The sequence below is a fragment of the Lissotriton vulgaris genome, chromosome 7 (genome assembly GCF_964263255.1).
Source record: "Lissotriton vulgaris chromosome 7, aLisVul1.2, whole genome shotgun sequence".
Taxonomy (NCBI): domain Eukaryota; kingdom Metazoa; phylum Chordata; class Amphibia; order Caudata; family Salamandridae; genus Lissotriton; species Lissotriton vulgaris.
In genome coordinates this window covers 1,055,835,870-1,055,850,079 of record NC_141695.1, presented here as the reverse complement: position 1 = coordinate 1,055,850,079, position 14,210 = coordinate 1,055,835,870, and positions in this window count along the sequence as shown.

The window sequence follows — 14,210 nt, the reverse complement described above, 5'->3', positions numbered from 1 at the left end:
TTATCTCCGCTTTTTTGGCTTTAAAAGCCAAGAAAGCGGAGATAATTTTATCTCCCTATTACCTAGCTGTCGCTAACACCAGTTAGCGACAGCTAGTAGGAGAAAGCGACCATCTTGGGCCCCACTTTGCATGTCAGTGATATTTATCACTAATGACATGCAAAGTGGGCGTGCCAAGATGTTAGCGACTGGAAACAGTCGCTAACATCGCTATCTCCTATTACCAACTTTTGGAGATATTCGCGCTAAGCGCGAATATCTCCAAAAGCTAACACCTGCCCCTGAGCAGTTCTTAGCCATGTTATCCAATGGTCGGTGGATAACATGGCTAAGAGCATTAGCTCGGTAATGCATGAATATCGCTGACTTTTCAGCGATATTCATGCATTTCGGCCGATTTTTATCGCTTAGGAGATAAACCTTGATAATAGCAAGGTTCCTAAGCGATAAAAATCGCCGCAACTCGGCGATAAAAATATCGCCGCTAAACCAACATAGCGATAATTATTGCTAGTTGTTGGTAATATGGCCCCTAGTTATCTTGAGAGGAGTGAGGGTAAATCCCGAAGACATGGCCGACAAATGGAAAGTAAGGAGTACAGTTCATCTGCTGACAAGTTGCCTGTGCTTAGCATTGCTAAGTGTCTCTGAATGATAGTGGTAACAGACAGCAGGGGTCGGGAGTGCGACTCTGAAAAACTATACTTCCTGGACAGAAAGGAAATAAAGAATGCATTCTGTGTTGTTCTCCTGGTGGCTGGGCCAGCATAGAGTTTCCTTTGTGCTCAGTTGCAGCGCTACCTGCAACATTAGGAGTGCATCAGAATACATCAACGTATGACATTGGCATCTATTAGTGGGGTGCCTGTCAGTTGGTGAAGGACCTGGAGAAATTCAGTTAGACCCTCCTCTGTGTGTGGTAAAGTACCATCTCCTTGCTTTCTCAGCAGTGTAAGAGGCAAACTCATGAATCTGATCATCATAACTTTCCCAAAAATGTCAAAGCGTTGCATCCTAAGGAAGTTTACAGAGCTTTTCAGAAGCCTAGAAAAATGAAACCCACTCTAGTCACTCTGCACATCACTGATATGAACACCCAGTTACCTAGTCTGGGCGAACCAGGAAGAAACCGGCATCTGGTCGGGAACACTGTACCCCTGGAAAATCTACATGACAGTGGCACCCCAATATTACGTGGATCAGGAATGCTGTTGACCTTAAAGTCTTTGAGCTAATGCATCTCCAAGGACAAGATTCAAAACAATATTTAAAAATGCAGTCAATAAGAAAGGAATGACTCAAAAAGTGAGTTCAAGATTAAGGTTTAGGAACACTGTGAAGGTTAATTAAAGAAAATTCAAAGACACAAAACAGAGATAGTAAGTTGTAGACGCAACAGTAAACTCATTGACTCACATAGAAGTCATCAGCCATGAAGGCTATCAAATCAGAAGGATACAATAATGGGCAAAAATCAGGGAATGTATTAAGTGTGCAGCAAATTATTAAGAAATTAGGGATCATTCAAAGTAGAGATCAAAAAGATCTGGCTCACTCCCAAATCTGAGGGGTTATATTGCCATTTTCAACACAGAATATTTTCAAGCAGCAAAGTAGGCATGGTATGATCATTCCTCTGACAAAACATTCTCTCATTTTAAAAGTCACATAATCCTATTACCTTAGCATTAGCTCACAACATGTGCATTGATTCACCCTCTCTGAACTAATGTTGTCGGAGGTACCAGAACAAACTAGTTACATTATCAACAGAAAACAATTGTGAATGAATTCAATACAGTGTGCAAGTAGTGAGAGTCTTGAAATGTAACAAAAGCTTCTTTTTGCCAGTTCTTTAAGAACAATGTGTCATACAGATGTAAACAATTGATATCTTCTTGCTTGTAGGGTCAAACAAGATATATAAACACAGAATCAACGTCATCCATTTTAAGCAAAATCGCATCAGAGCCTAATTGAGGCCAAGTTAGCCTAAGCCACCATAATTAAACACATCATAATCATTTTGTTTCAACTGTAATAACTCTATGTCAGAATACATACATGAGTTCAAGTATAGAGCTACAAATATTAATGCACATTCTAATTCATCAATACAAAAACATTTGCCTTTCATGGTGCAGTCCAGGTCCTAAGTAGGAAGCTGCCCTGGAGCCATTACAAGGGACACTAGACCCTGTTGTTCCCTTGCATACCTAGGGGCATATTAACAAGCCCCTATCGCCAACATAGCGTCATTTTTCCGGAGGTTGTGGTGGCCATAGGGGCTTCCCCTTATTTACAAGGCAGTGTTAAGCCACTTAACATGGCTTAACGCTGCCCTGTAAATAAGGCACACTTTCACGCTATACTTAGCATGAAAGAGGAGGGCCATGGGTGTTGCTGTGGGCGTTACACCTCAAAACCTATTGATTTTGACTCTGGCCCATATTTACAAGGGTGGCGTAAATATGGGGCTGCGCCAAAATTAAGACCAGGGAAGCCTGATCTTACCCTGACGAAACAAGGATAAATGTTTGATTTCTCCTCTTTTTTTGCTCTTTTCATGTGTCCTGCATTGTGCAGCACACATGGAAACAGCAAAACGCCAATGATTGTTTATGTGCAGGAAGGTTTGCAGTAAGCAGCACACTTAAAGTTACAAAACACCAAAGAAAGATTGTTTATGCGCAGGAAGGGACACCTTTTTGCAAATAAACAATCTTCCCCTACAACACAGACACCCTTGCACTGGTGCAAGGTTGCCTGCGTTAACCCTAGGCAGGTATATTTAGCTCCAGCGATGGGGGAAACGCAGGGCTGCAACATATTCTTGTAAATATGGTGCAGCCCTGCGTTTCTAAAGTGACGGAGCGTGTTGTTTTGGCTTAACGACACGCTCCGCCACTTTATGAGAAAATATACCCCTTGTGTTGCAGAGCAGGGCAAACATTGTTGTGTGAACCTATCCCTTGCGCTGCTTCAACATGCAATGAGAATATCAACTCCGAGGTGCAGACAGCACCAAAATTATAGTCTGGGTCCTTAAAATTTAGAATATGTCTGATGGCGGCATTGTAAAAAGGCACATAGGAATAACGAGGTGAACTGTAAATGGGTGCTATGTTCCCGGTTTAATTTTCAGAGGCATCAATCCCCGTCTGCATGTGACTGCTCTTTTCAGTCATACTGTGTCACTGTGAATAAGTCGCCCGTGTTCTGTGTTAGTTTACAAAAGCACCCTTCCCGACATCCAGGTCTGAAGTATTCGCAAAATGGCCCACTCAAATATATTGAGAACTTTTACATTTTTTGCTATTTGATGTAAGACTCGTTCCTTCAGACACATGTTTACGACATTTATACAGCTATTGGAAGCCTACGAGGGATCATTTCTAAGCTCTACGTTAAACGATGCCTGTGATATCCGACCCCTTTTTTAAGTCGATTTCCTACCAAAGTGACCCAAACAAATGGGGCTGACGGATCTTTGTTTTATTTTTCTTCCTTGCTCTTTAAAGAGAGCAGGACGTATGACTTTCTCTTCTTTCACCATATATGGTCTCACTCTTGGTCTGGCAGAGTGCGCTGTGCTTCGCTTATTAAGCAAGTGACAAGGCAGAGTGCAAACTGCTAAGTGGTCCGCCATGATTTGAACGTTAAAATAATGAATGGTGAACTAAAAAAGGGTACAAATCAAAACAGCCTCATACTTCACATTGTTCAACTGTTTTTAGCTGGCTACTTATAAAGACATGGGAGTAGTAGCCAGAACATTAACTCCCCCTCCACACTTGGAACCTATGCTCGTATGACACCAAACAAGCAAAGCAAGTCATTACGACCCTCCACAGACGAGCTTGCTTGTCTCTTGCATCCAAGCATCTATCCCTTCATCTTTTCATACTTCCATCCACCTATTGATGATTGCCATTTCACCGTTACACTCACTCATCCATTCAGTCTGTCACCATTCCGTCCATTTGTCCGCCCATCCATATCCAAACCAATCTGTCTATCATCAAACCTATCCATCAAAGATATCCATCATTTCACTCAGTCATCCGTCCTTTCACTTATCCATCTCCCCTTTTATCCATTCATCCATCCATCCTTTCACTCATCCATTCATCCATCCTTTCACTCATCCATCCACCCTTTCACTCATCCATCCATCCTTTCACTCCATCCATCCATATATCCTGTTCTCTCATTTATTCATCCACTGTATAACTCAGCCATTCATTCTTCCATTCAATCATCCTCCCTTCGCCCCATCCATTCATCTATTTACCCTTTCACTCATCCATCCATTCTTTCACTCATTCATCCTTTCATTCATTGTTCGCTCATCCATCAATCCATCGATCCTTTCACTCATCCATCCACCCTTTCCCCAGTCCATAAATACATCCATCCACTTATCAATCCATCCATTTAACCTTTTGCTCATAGATCCATCATGTTGCTCACTCATCCATCCATCCTTTCTCTCATCATCCATCTATCTATCCATGCACCCTTTCACTCCACCATCCAACCATTCACCCTTTTCCCCATCCATCCATACACCCATCCATCCATCCATCCTTCCATCCTTCCTTTCACTCATCCATCCTTACATTCATCCTTCCACTCATTCATCCCTGGATCTATCCATCCACCTTTTCACTCACCCACCGGTCCACCATTTCACTCACTTACCCATCCATTTTTTCACTCATCCATCACTCCACCCTTTTATCCAGGCACTCTGCAGTCAATGCCATGCAGGAACTGGGGTGCATGCTGACAGGGGGCACAACATGATCCCCCACCAGCATGCACCCCATGCTCAGGGAAACACCCTGTAGGGCCCCTTTCTTTCCCCACCAACAGCATTTTCATTGCAGGCTACCTGCCATTAAAAAGCTGGTGGCTGAAAAAGTCGTAATATGCAACACAGCAGCCCCGCCACGCATGTTGCCTCCCCAGACTGCTGCGACACCACAAAGGATCGCATATACCTGGCAGTTGCGGTGGTCCCATGGCAGTCCAACCACCAAAGTTGTAATTCAGTGGTCAGGCCGCTGGTGTGGCGTGACTGCGGCACCACCACAGGTTTGGAGGTCCGTAATCTAGCCCAAAACTGAGTGCTGCTTTGTAAACAATAGACTCCAAGCCAGATTCAATAAAGAGAGCAACTGTAAAATGGTCCTTCTTGTCAAATCAAAATTTGTCAATGGGTATCATGTCCTCAGAGTCCCTCATTTCCCCATCGTCTTTTTAGATGGAAGTGTTGATGCACGTGCCGCTAACCAATTCTTTCTCCTCCCCTTTTGTGTGTCAGTGTAAGTGACATTAATCTAAAAAGTGAAAGGGAGCCTAATCCAGCAGACCCTAATATTGCAAGAAATGTGCGTTTGGAAATCCGAGAGAGTAATACCTAGAGTAATATCACAAACAAGCAGGAGCACCTTCTCCTGGCGATTGTTACTGAATATTGCTTGAAAATTGATGGTTGATTGATTAATTAAATCTCCCTTGACTAGGTATGTGAACATGAACACTCCTAATTATTTCATCATCAATAACAGCATTAGAGGTAGGTTTAGGGTAGGCCCACGTGGAATCTAAATTATGCTGGACTAATTCATATAATGTTGGGAATTTCACATTATGTTGCCACGTCAGGCAATCAGCCCACCCTTCATGGCAAGATTATAGTGCAGAAGCACTGAAACAACAAGAACAACCAGTTGCAAATGGTTGTTTGTGTATAACGCTCGTGTTTTTAATTCTGTTTTTTGCATGAAATGCGGTGTGGCTTAAAAGTTGACGCCAGGACACATTTCATGGCAAAGTATAAGAAATATGCAAGTATATTTTAATAAAAACTTTTAGAAATTAAAAAAAAAGACAGATTTGCATTTTACATACATATGGCTAATTTCATGTATTTATGCCAACATTTTGCATAATTACACAAAATAAAATTATGCAAATTGTACACACCCCTAGATAAGGGCATTTGGGTAAGACCAGGAGTGGAGTTTGAACATGATCCTGGACACTTCTTCTAGAAAGCCTCCTGAACTTGAGGAAATATTAGTCATTGGACCAACCCAGAGAATCCCTACTAATGTCTTACAGGCACAGGTATGCAGAGATTCAGGGCCCGAATGTCAAAGAGCCTCTGCAGTCGTGGCAGGGTCTCCACAATGGTGGTGGGATCTCCTCAATGAGAAACCACTGTGTGGAGATCCCAGCATGACTGGGGAGCTTCTGCCATGACTCTGAGGCTCTTTGTGAATAGGGAATCCATTCATTACAAATAAGTAATTAAATTTTAACTGATATTAAGACAGAAGCTGATCTCTGTTTGGATCTTGAATGCCAGGCGATTGTGGGAGATCACTGCTATTGAGATGCTCTTACAAAGATGGAGGTTGTCCTCACTATATCAACCCACTTTAACCCATGAAGACCAACGAAAGGTTTCCCTCACTCACTCACTTAACCATCCATCTTTTCACTCATCCATCTGTCCACCCTTTCATCCAGGTACTCTGCAGAACCTGAAAGACACGCTGATCCACACCCGCCCCAAAAAATCGAGCACTCAACCGGTCAAGACCTTATGGGACCTCCCACCGGTCACTGGACATTACCGCTGTGGCTCCTGTGCAGTGTGCCCCCAAACCATCCAGGGGAAAACCATCGAATTGCAAAGGGACTTCACCTGGACCATCAATAGACATACCAATTTTAACAGTTCAAGGTGTATCTATGTTCTCATTTGCCCATGTAAGATGCTCTACATTGGGATGACGATGCGCCCTGTGAAACAGCGCATCATGGAGCACAATAGTAATATTTGTTGCCTAAAGACACATACAAGACTTTATGACCACTGCAAAGAACACAACCACTCTACGGAGAAAATGCGATGGACTGTCCTTGAGTGTCAACCCGCAATAAGCCAACAAGCCCTCTTCAGATTGGAGCAAAGATGGGTTCATCGTCTACACACTGATGAACTCGGTCTCAATGATGCGGTGCCTTGGACAATGTTAGCCAGATAGTTCAATACTCGGACTTGATTGTCCTTATCCCAGTAATCATTAATGCCATCTAGTAAACTATTTTCCCTGTCCAAGATGGCGCCCACATTTACCTCCTCAGCCAGGCGGGAGAATCCTCGCTTTCCACACTAGCGTCGCGTTGCCTAGCAACACGCACCGGACACGCCTCCACGGCGCCCGCGCAACTCGCTCTCTTATGAGGCGGTTGCACTTCACGGTTACACCGGCTGTCCTGTGATCAAACCGACGTGGGTGGGGTAGGTGACTAGATGCCTGCTGCCAGTAACTAACAAGGTAAGGTGCACTGATCCAACGCGAGGACCTCCGCGAGCGTTTCATTACGATCGCCGTGGTTGTACTCCAAGCGGCACTACACCAAACGGTAAGCCTCGCCGCCAAATAACCCCCTGACCCTGCGGTGAATTTTACTCGTTTTAGGTGTTTTACATATAGTTCTGGCCCCACCAGGTCAGCCTGTGGGATCTCCAACCGGGGACTGCGGGTAAGATTTCCATTGTTTACTACCTCCCTGTGAGCCTGGTTACTCATGATAAGGACGTTTGCCACACTGGTGCTAGTCACTACTTGCCGAATTTCAATAGTCAGAGTGTTATAATGGTTCTCTCTTTTTGTTTCCCAATTGTTCTCTTTACTTTTCCTTGTGTGAATGCGCACACTCACTGATGCCTGTGTGATACAGATACAACATACAGCATGGTCTGGTATGCGATATATGCAAAGACTATTATGCATGCCAACTTCAGAGCACACATGTCACATACAGGACGCGGTCTATCCTCGTTCTGACTCCACCCTCTAACCTACTCTCTCACACGAGTGCCACCTCTTGACGGGGTCTTTGAATCCCCCTCTACATCCCGTAATACATCACCAGCATGTAATTTAAGCATATTATGATGACCTCGGGAAACAGACATACCATTGACTGTACCCTTCTTTTGTTTCCTTCCTAGTTCCAGGGAGGGCCTCAATGAAGGGTTGATCCTACGACACAATCCAGGTCGTATACTCGATTCCTCCAATCACTGAGGGATCGGCAGCAATTATATGAGCACTTTTGGTCCTGATGAATTGCCGTAGAGGCAAGAAACATGTCGACCACACTTCTACTAAGGGTTGAATGAGGCTTGATTACCTAACCCGTCACGCCTCAATACCCCTTAATTTTCCTTTTAATAAAGCAGTGAGCCATGCTATTAAAACTTCGCCTAATGGACTCTACTGACTTTTTTTAAACTACACTCACGCTCACTATTGCACTGTTTTAGGCCCCTCACACTCACACACCCATTGGCGAAGGAATAAAAGACCTCCGCCAAAGTGCAGCACCCTGTGCTGCCCGACGGGCATTGCACCGCCAGCCTGTCGCAGGAGCAGGAAACCAATGATGACGCTGGACGATCATCGGGTGGGATGCCAAAAGTAGTTCAACCGGTGACTTGTGTGAGGTATCCTTAATTCCGCAAAGGGTTCACAACATTCACTTTTCCTGTCAAACTCAATGAGAGAGAGGTTAGTTTTAGCCATTTAGTTGGCTCACTCTGGGGAACTCTGTACAACTGCTGTTGCTTACTAATTCATAGGACATGTACATTGGACCCCGTTAAAAATTGTCCGTTTCTGTTCCCCCTCTTTGATACAACTCTGCAGTCCATGCCAATAAGCAAATAAGCCGAAAATTCATACTCGGTTTTGTGACAGATGATGTAAGTAGTAATACGGACACACAGAAGTATCATAAGTACTACAAACAAGTTTTTAGGACTAGAAACATCACAATTCAAAAGGATGCATGAGAGTAGATGTATGAAGATGCATCTTTTAATGACAATAGGTGAGGTGTCAGTGAAGGATGATATATTGCCCCTTTTACATTCATTATTTGACTTCGAGAGAGTCACTCATTGAGATCATAATGGATACCTCTTGGGTAGGCCCAAGAAGTATCCGACTCTATATGCCCCTCCTTACAGCGAACACTTGACAGCTATTCCACACGCATGATGAACAAAAAGATGTGCATTACACAGCAAAATGCTGTTTATTTTAAACGCTGGTCATTAGACTGAATCTATGAAAAGTTCTTGTGGATGGCAAAGATCTTCCACATCTCTTGCAATGGTAATATGGGGCTTTGCAGAACCTTTTTTTGACCATCCCAAATATTTAAATTGCCAAAGATTATGAGGCAAAGAATGTGTCATTTATTTATTTGCCTCTATATAGGGAGTTAGGGGGTGAGTTTCACTTTCCCCCTAAAATCTGTGAGACCAAGACTCTACAATCAAGTCTGAAATGCTGAATTTCCTCGACTGTTGCTTCCAGGAGGTTAGCTTGGGAAGTCTATTAGAGGAAGCTAAGACTAACTTTCTCAGATTTGCAATTGGGCCCCAATAATGGCGGCTATCGAGCTGGCTTATCAAGAATTGTGTATCCTCAGTATCAATGGTAAAGGTAAAGCTAATCCAATAGGCTTCTGTGTCACTTTGGACAAACCCCAAAATTATGTGAAATCAGGCAGTTTGTCTGCGACATAATACCAAAGTTTCAGATTTGCAATAGTCAAGCAGTTTTCTTTAATCAAGTGTAGCCAAGAGAGCCAGTCACCTCCGTTTTGTAACATATCATCCCTAAGCATCGATGCATTCAAGGTACTGTCAGCGGGTTTGCATGATTCCTGTATCCAGCCTGTGCTCCATCACAGTCTTTCTGAAATTTTGGACTTGCCCTTTGCCCTTGCCCAAGACCTTTAACAGACTTGTGAGCCACGTTTATTGGCCTCAAATGAGGAAGGCCTCAGGTGCCTTCTGCAAGTCATGTCCTACCAGTCAGGTGAGTGGCTAGACTGGGGAGAAATGCAAAGTCCTTCTGCAACCTTTTCCTATCATGAGCACCCCTTTCGAGCAGGTGGGAATTGACATTGTGGGGCCTCTGGATCCCAAGACAGTTGTGGCAAAGGTGGACCATGCCATCTGGTACCTGGAAGCTATCCCTCTGAGGATGCTGACTGCACCCGCCGTAGCCAGGGCACTGACGAGGATCTTTAGTTACCCATGTAGGTTTCCCCGAGGAGCTGGTATCTGACTGCAGTACCAATTTAATGTACTTGTACATGACGGCCATGTGGACGGAGTGTGAGGTAACTTACAAGTTCTCCACTCCTTACCACCCCCCAAACCAATGGGTTGGTTGAGAGATTCAACCGTACCCTCAAAGGTATGATAATGGGTCTACTCGAATCCATGAGGAGTAAGTGGGACGTCTTCCTGCCATGTCTTTTGTTTGCCTACAGAGAAGTACTGCAGAAGAGGGTTAGCTTCAGCCATTTTGAACTTCTGTATGGGACCTTTCAATTTGTGGAAGGAGGCCTGGGAGGAAGGTCCAAGGAAGTCACCCCAGGATGTATTCAGTTACATGCTAGCCTTCTGCAACCAGACAGCCCGCTTCCGGAAACTCGCCCAGGAGAATCTGGACGCTAGCCAGGAGGATATGAAACACTGGTAAGATGAGAACATCGTTCTGGTTTTGTTTCGGCCTGGTCAAAAGGTGCAGGTAGTGGCACCAGTGACGCCCGTGCTCTGCAAGATCTCTGGTCTGGCCCATTTGAGCGAAAGGAGTGCAAGTGTGATGTCACTTACCTGGTGAACTTGCAAACTCCTAGGAACCCTTTGAGGGTCATGCACATGTCTCAAGCCACACTTCGAGAGGCCTGAGTTGGCCATGCTCTTGGTCACAGATGATAGAAGGTCGGGGAGAGGTTAACTCTCCTCTTCCACCCTATCTTCCAAAGAACAGGATGGGTTAGTGGAGGTTGTGAGTCTCACTCCTACTTTGACTCTAAAGCAGCAGAGAGACTGTCACCATTTGTTGGGAAAGTTTGCATCTCTGTTCTCATTTTCCCCAGGAGTCACCCATTGGGGGAGCAACCCTTGACCCTGCACCCAGGCAGGTCGCTCCCCACGCCGCGTAGCTCCACCAGTCTGTGCCCGTGCCTCCACCTAGCTGCTGCCGAGTTCGAGACCCGCCTGGTAGGCCCCGATCTGCTCTGTCCCTCTCTGCTTTGTATCTTGTGCGCGTTAATACTGTCTAATTCTTTTTTAAATTACTGGTTTTGTGCTCTGTCCCTCACTGTTTTGTTTTGTATCTTGTGCCCATCAATATTGTCTTATTCCTCCTCTAATTACCGGTTTCTGCGCTCTGTCCCTCACTGTTTTGCTTCCTGTGCCCGTTAAAATTGTTCAATTCTCTGCTAAATTACTGTTTTTTGTGCCCTGTGCCCCGGCCTGTGCCTGTCTTTTCCTGCGCCCTGTGCCCCTCGCCAGTCAACTTCCCGCCGCTGTGTCCCCTGCGGCCCGCCCCCCAGCTCCCATTCACCCGTCCCCCCATCCAGCTGCTCCTCCCTCCCCCTCCCCTTCTTATCGTGGCCAAAGGCAAGCCCGTCTGTGCCCGTCCGCGCCTGGACCGCGCCCAACGCCAGAACCCCTGGACCCCGAAGACACCACAACATCCGACTGCACTACATTGACCGGCACCCTCCACGCGCAAAACCCTGGATGAGAACACACCTGCTACCGGGCCACCCCGAAGCGCACCCAAGGGGCCTTCACCTGCTGGAACTGCAGCTTCACCAGCATCCGACCCGCAAAACCACCTACCAACGAACCCAACTACCTGAGATGCATCCTCCTCAACACTCACTCTGCCCGCAAACAAGCTGTCGAACTCTGGGACCTCCTTGACTCAACCGCCCCAGACGTCGCCTTCCTGACGGAGACCTGGCTTAACCCCGCCTCAGCACCCGACATCGCCATAGCCATCCCGGAAGGCGTCAAGATCTCCTGCAGAGACCGCACCAACGGAGAAGGAGGTGGAATTGCCATCGTCCACAAGAACACCCTCAGAGTCTCTACCAACACCGACAAAACCCTCAGCACCGCCGAACACCTTCACTTCCAGATCCACACCGACCCCAACACCACCCTCAGAGGAACCCTCATCTACAGACTCCCTGGACCCAGACCACAGTTCAGCGACTCCATCGCCAACCTCATCAGCATCCACACCCTCACCTCCACAGACCACATCCTCCTCGGGGACCTGAACTTCCACCTCGAGAACAACAACAACGTCAACTCAGCCACTCAGATCGACAACCTCGCCAACCTCGGACTCAGACAGCTTTGTGACAACACCCACCCACCCCGCCAGTCACACACTTGACCCCATCTTCTCTGCAAGCTCCCACGTCTCCTTCAACCACACCACCGAACCCCACTGGACCTACCACTGCTGCGTTCATTTTACCTTCAGGAAGCCCACCACACACCACCACACCCAACAGACTCCTCGTCGCTGCTGGGGCAAAGTCACCGAAGAGCAGCTAGTCACCACCCTTGCCCAGAGCACACCAGCTGACCCCACCGAACCCAACACTGCCGCCCTCAACCTCCGACAGTGGATTGACGACTGCACCAACACTCTTGCTCCGCTCAAGACATCCTCCAACAGCCACACCAGCAAGAAAGCCACCTGGTTCAAAGAAGACCTCCAGGCCTCCAAGCGTACATGCCGGAAATTGGAGAAGAACTTGCTCTGCAAACGATCACCAGACAAATACACAGCCCTCAAGAACGCCACCCGCAGACACCATCAACTCATCAGAACCGCCAAGAGGACCGCTTTCAAGTACCGCCTGGATAACCACGCACACAACAGCAAAGAGCTCTTCAGCATCGTGAAGGAACTCTCCAACCCCAGGTCCAACACCAACGACATCCCCCCTTCACAGCACCTGTGCGACTCACTTGCCACCTTCTTCTACCGCAAGATCACCGACAGCTTCAACGCCACAACTCCCCCACCAGCCACCGAGACCTCCACCCCGCGACCACCAGCTGCCTGATCATTGGTCCAACATCAACGACGATGACACCATCAAGATGATAAACTCCCTCCATTCCGAATCCCCGTCTAACCCATGCCCACACCACGTCTTCAACAAAGCCAGCACAATAATCGCTCCCCATCTCCGGAAAGCTATCAACATCTCCTTCAAGACAGCAACCTTCCCAGAGAGCTGGAAGCATGCCAAGATCAACGCCTTACTCAAGAAGCCCAATGCAGACCCCAAGGACCTCAAGAACTTCCGTCCCATCTCCCTGCTCCCATTCCTGGAGAAGGTCACTGAGAAAATCGTAAACAAACAACTGACCCACTACCTCGAGGACAACAACAACCTGGACCCATCCCAGTCTGATTTCCGCAACAACCACAGCACCGAAACCGACCTCATCGCTGCCACTGATGACATCAGGACCCTGCTCGACAAAGGGGAAACAGCAGCCCTCATCCTCCTGGACCTGTCAGCCACCTTTGACACGGTCTGCCACTGCACACTACGAACACGCCTACACAGCACCGGGATCCAAGAGAAGGCCCTGGACTGGACCACATCCTTCCTCTCCGGCAGAACTCAGTGCGTCTGCCTCCCACCCTTCCGCTCCACTGCCACCGAAATAATCTGGGGCATATCCCAGGGCTCTTCCCTAAGCCCGATGCTGTTCAACATCTACATGGCACCCCTCGCCCACGTCGCCAGACAGCATGACCTCAACATCATCTCCTACGCCGACGAATCCCAGCTGATCATCTCCCTCACCAAAGACCCTCACACCGCCAAAACCTACCTCCACAAAGGAATGAAGGACGTCACCGAATGGATAATGAACAGCCGACTGAAGCTGAACTCGGAAAAGACGGAGGTCCTCATCCTCGACTCCACCCCTTCAGCCTGGGAAGACTCCTGGTGGCCAACATCACTGGGAACTGCCCTGACACCCACCGACCACGCACGCAACCGGGGGGCCATCTTCGACTCCACCCTCTCCATGTCTAAACAGGTCAACGCTGTCTCCTCTTCATGCTTCAACACCCTCCGAATGCTCAGCAGGTTCTTCAAGTGGATCCCCACCGAAATGAAAAGAACAGTCACCCAGGCCCTCATCACCAGCAGGCTGGACTACGGAAACGCCCTCTACGGAGGAACGTCAACCAAGCTCCTGAGACGGCTGCAACACATCCAGAAAGCCTCGGTGTGACTGATCCCTGACATCCCCCGCCCAGCCA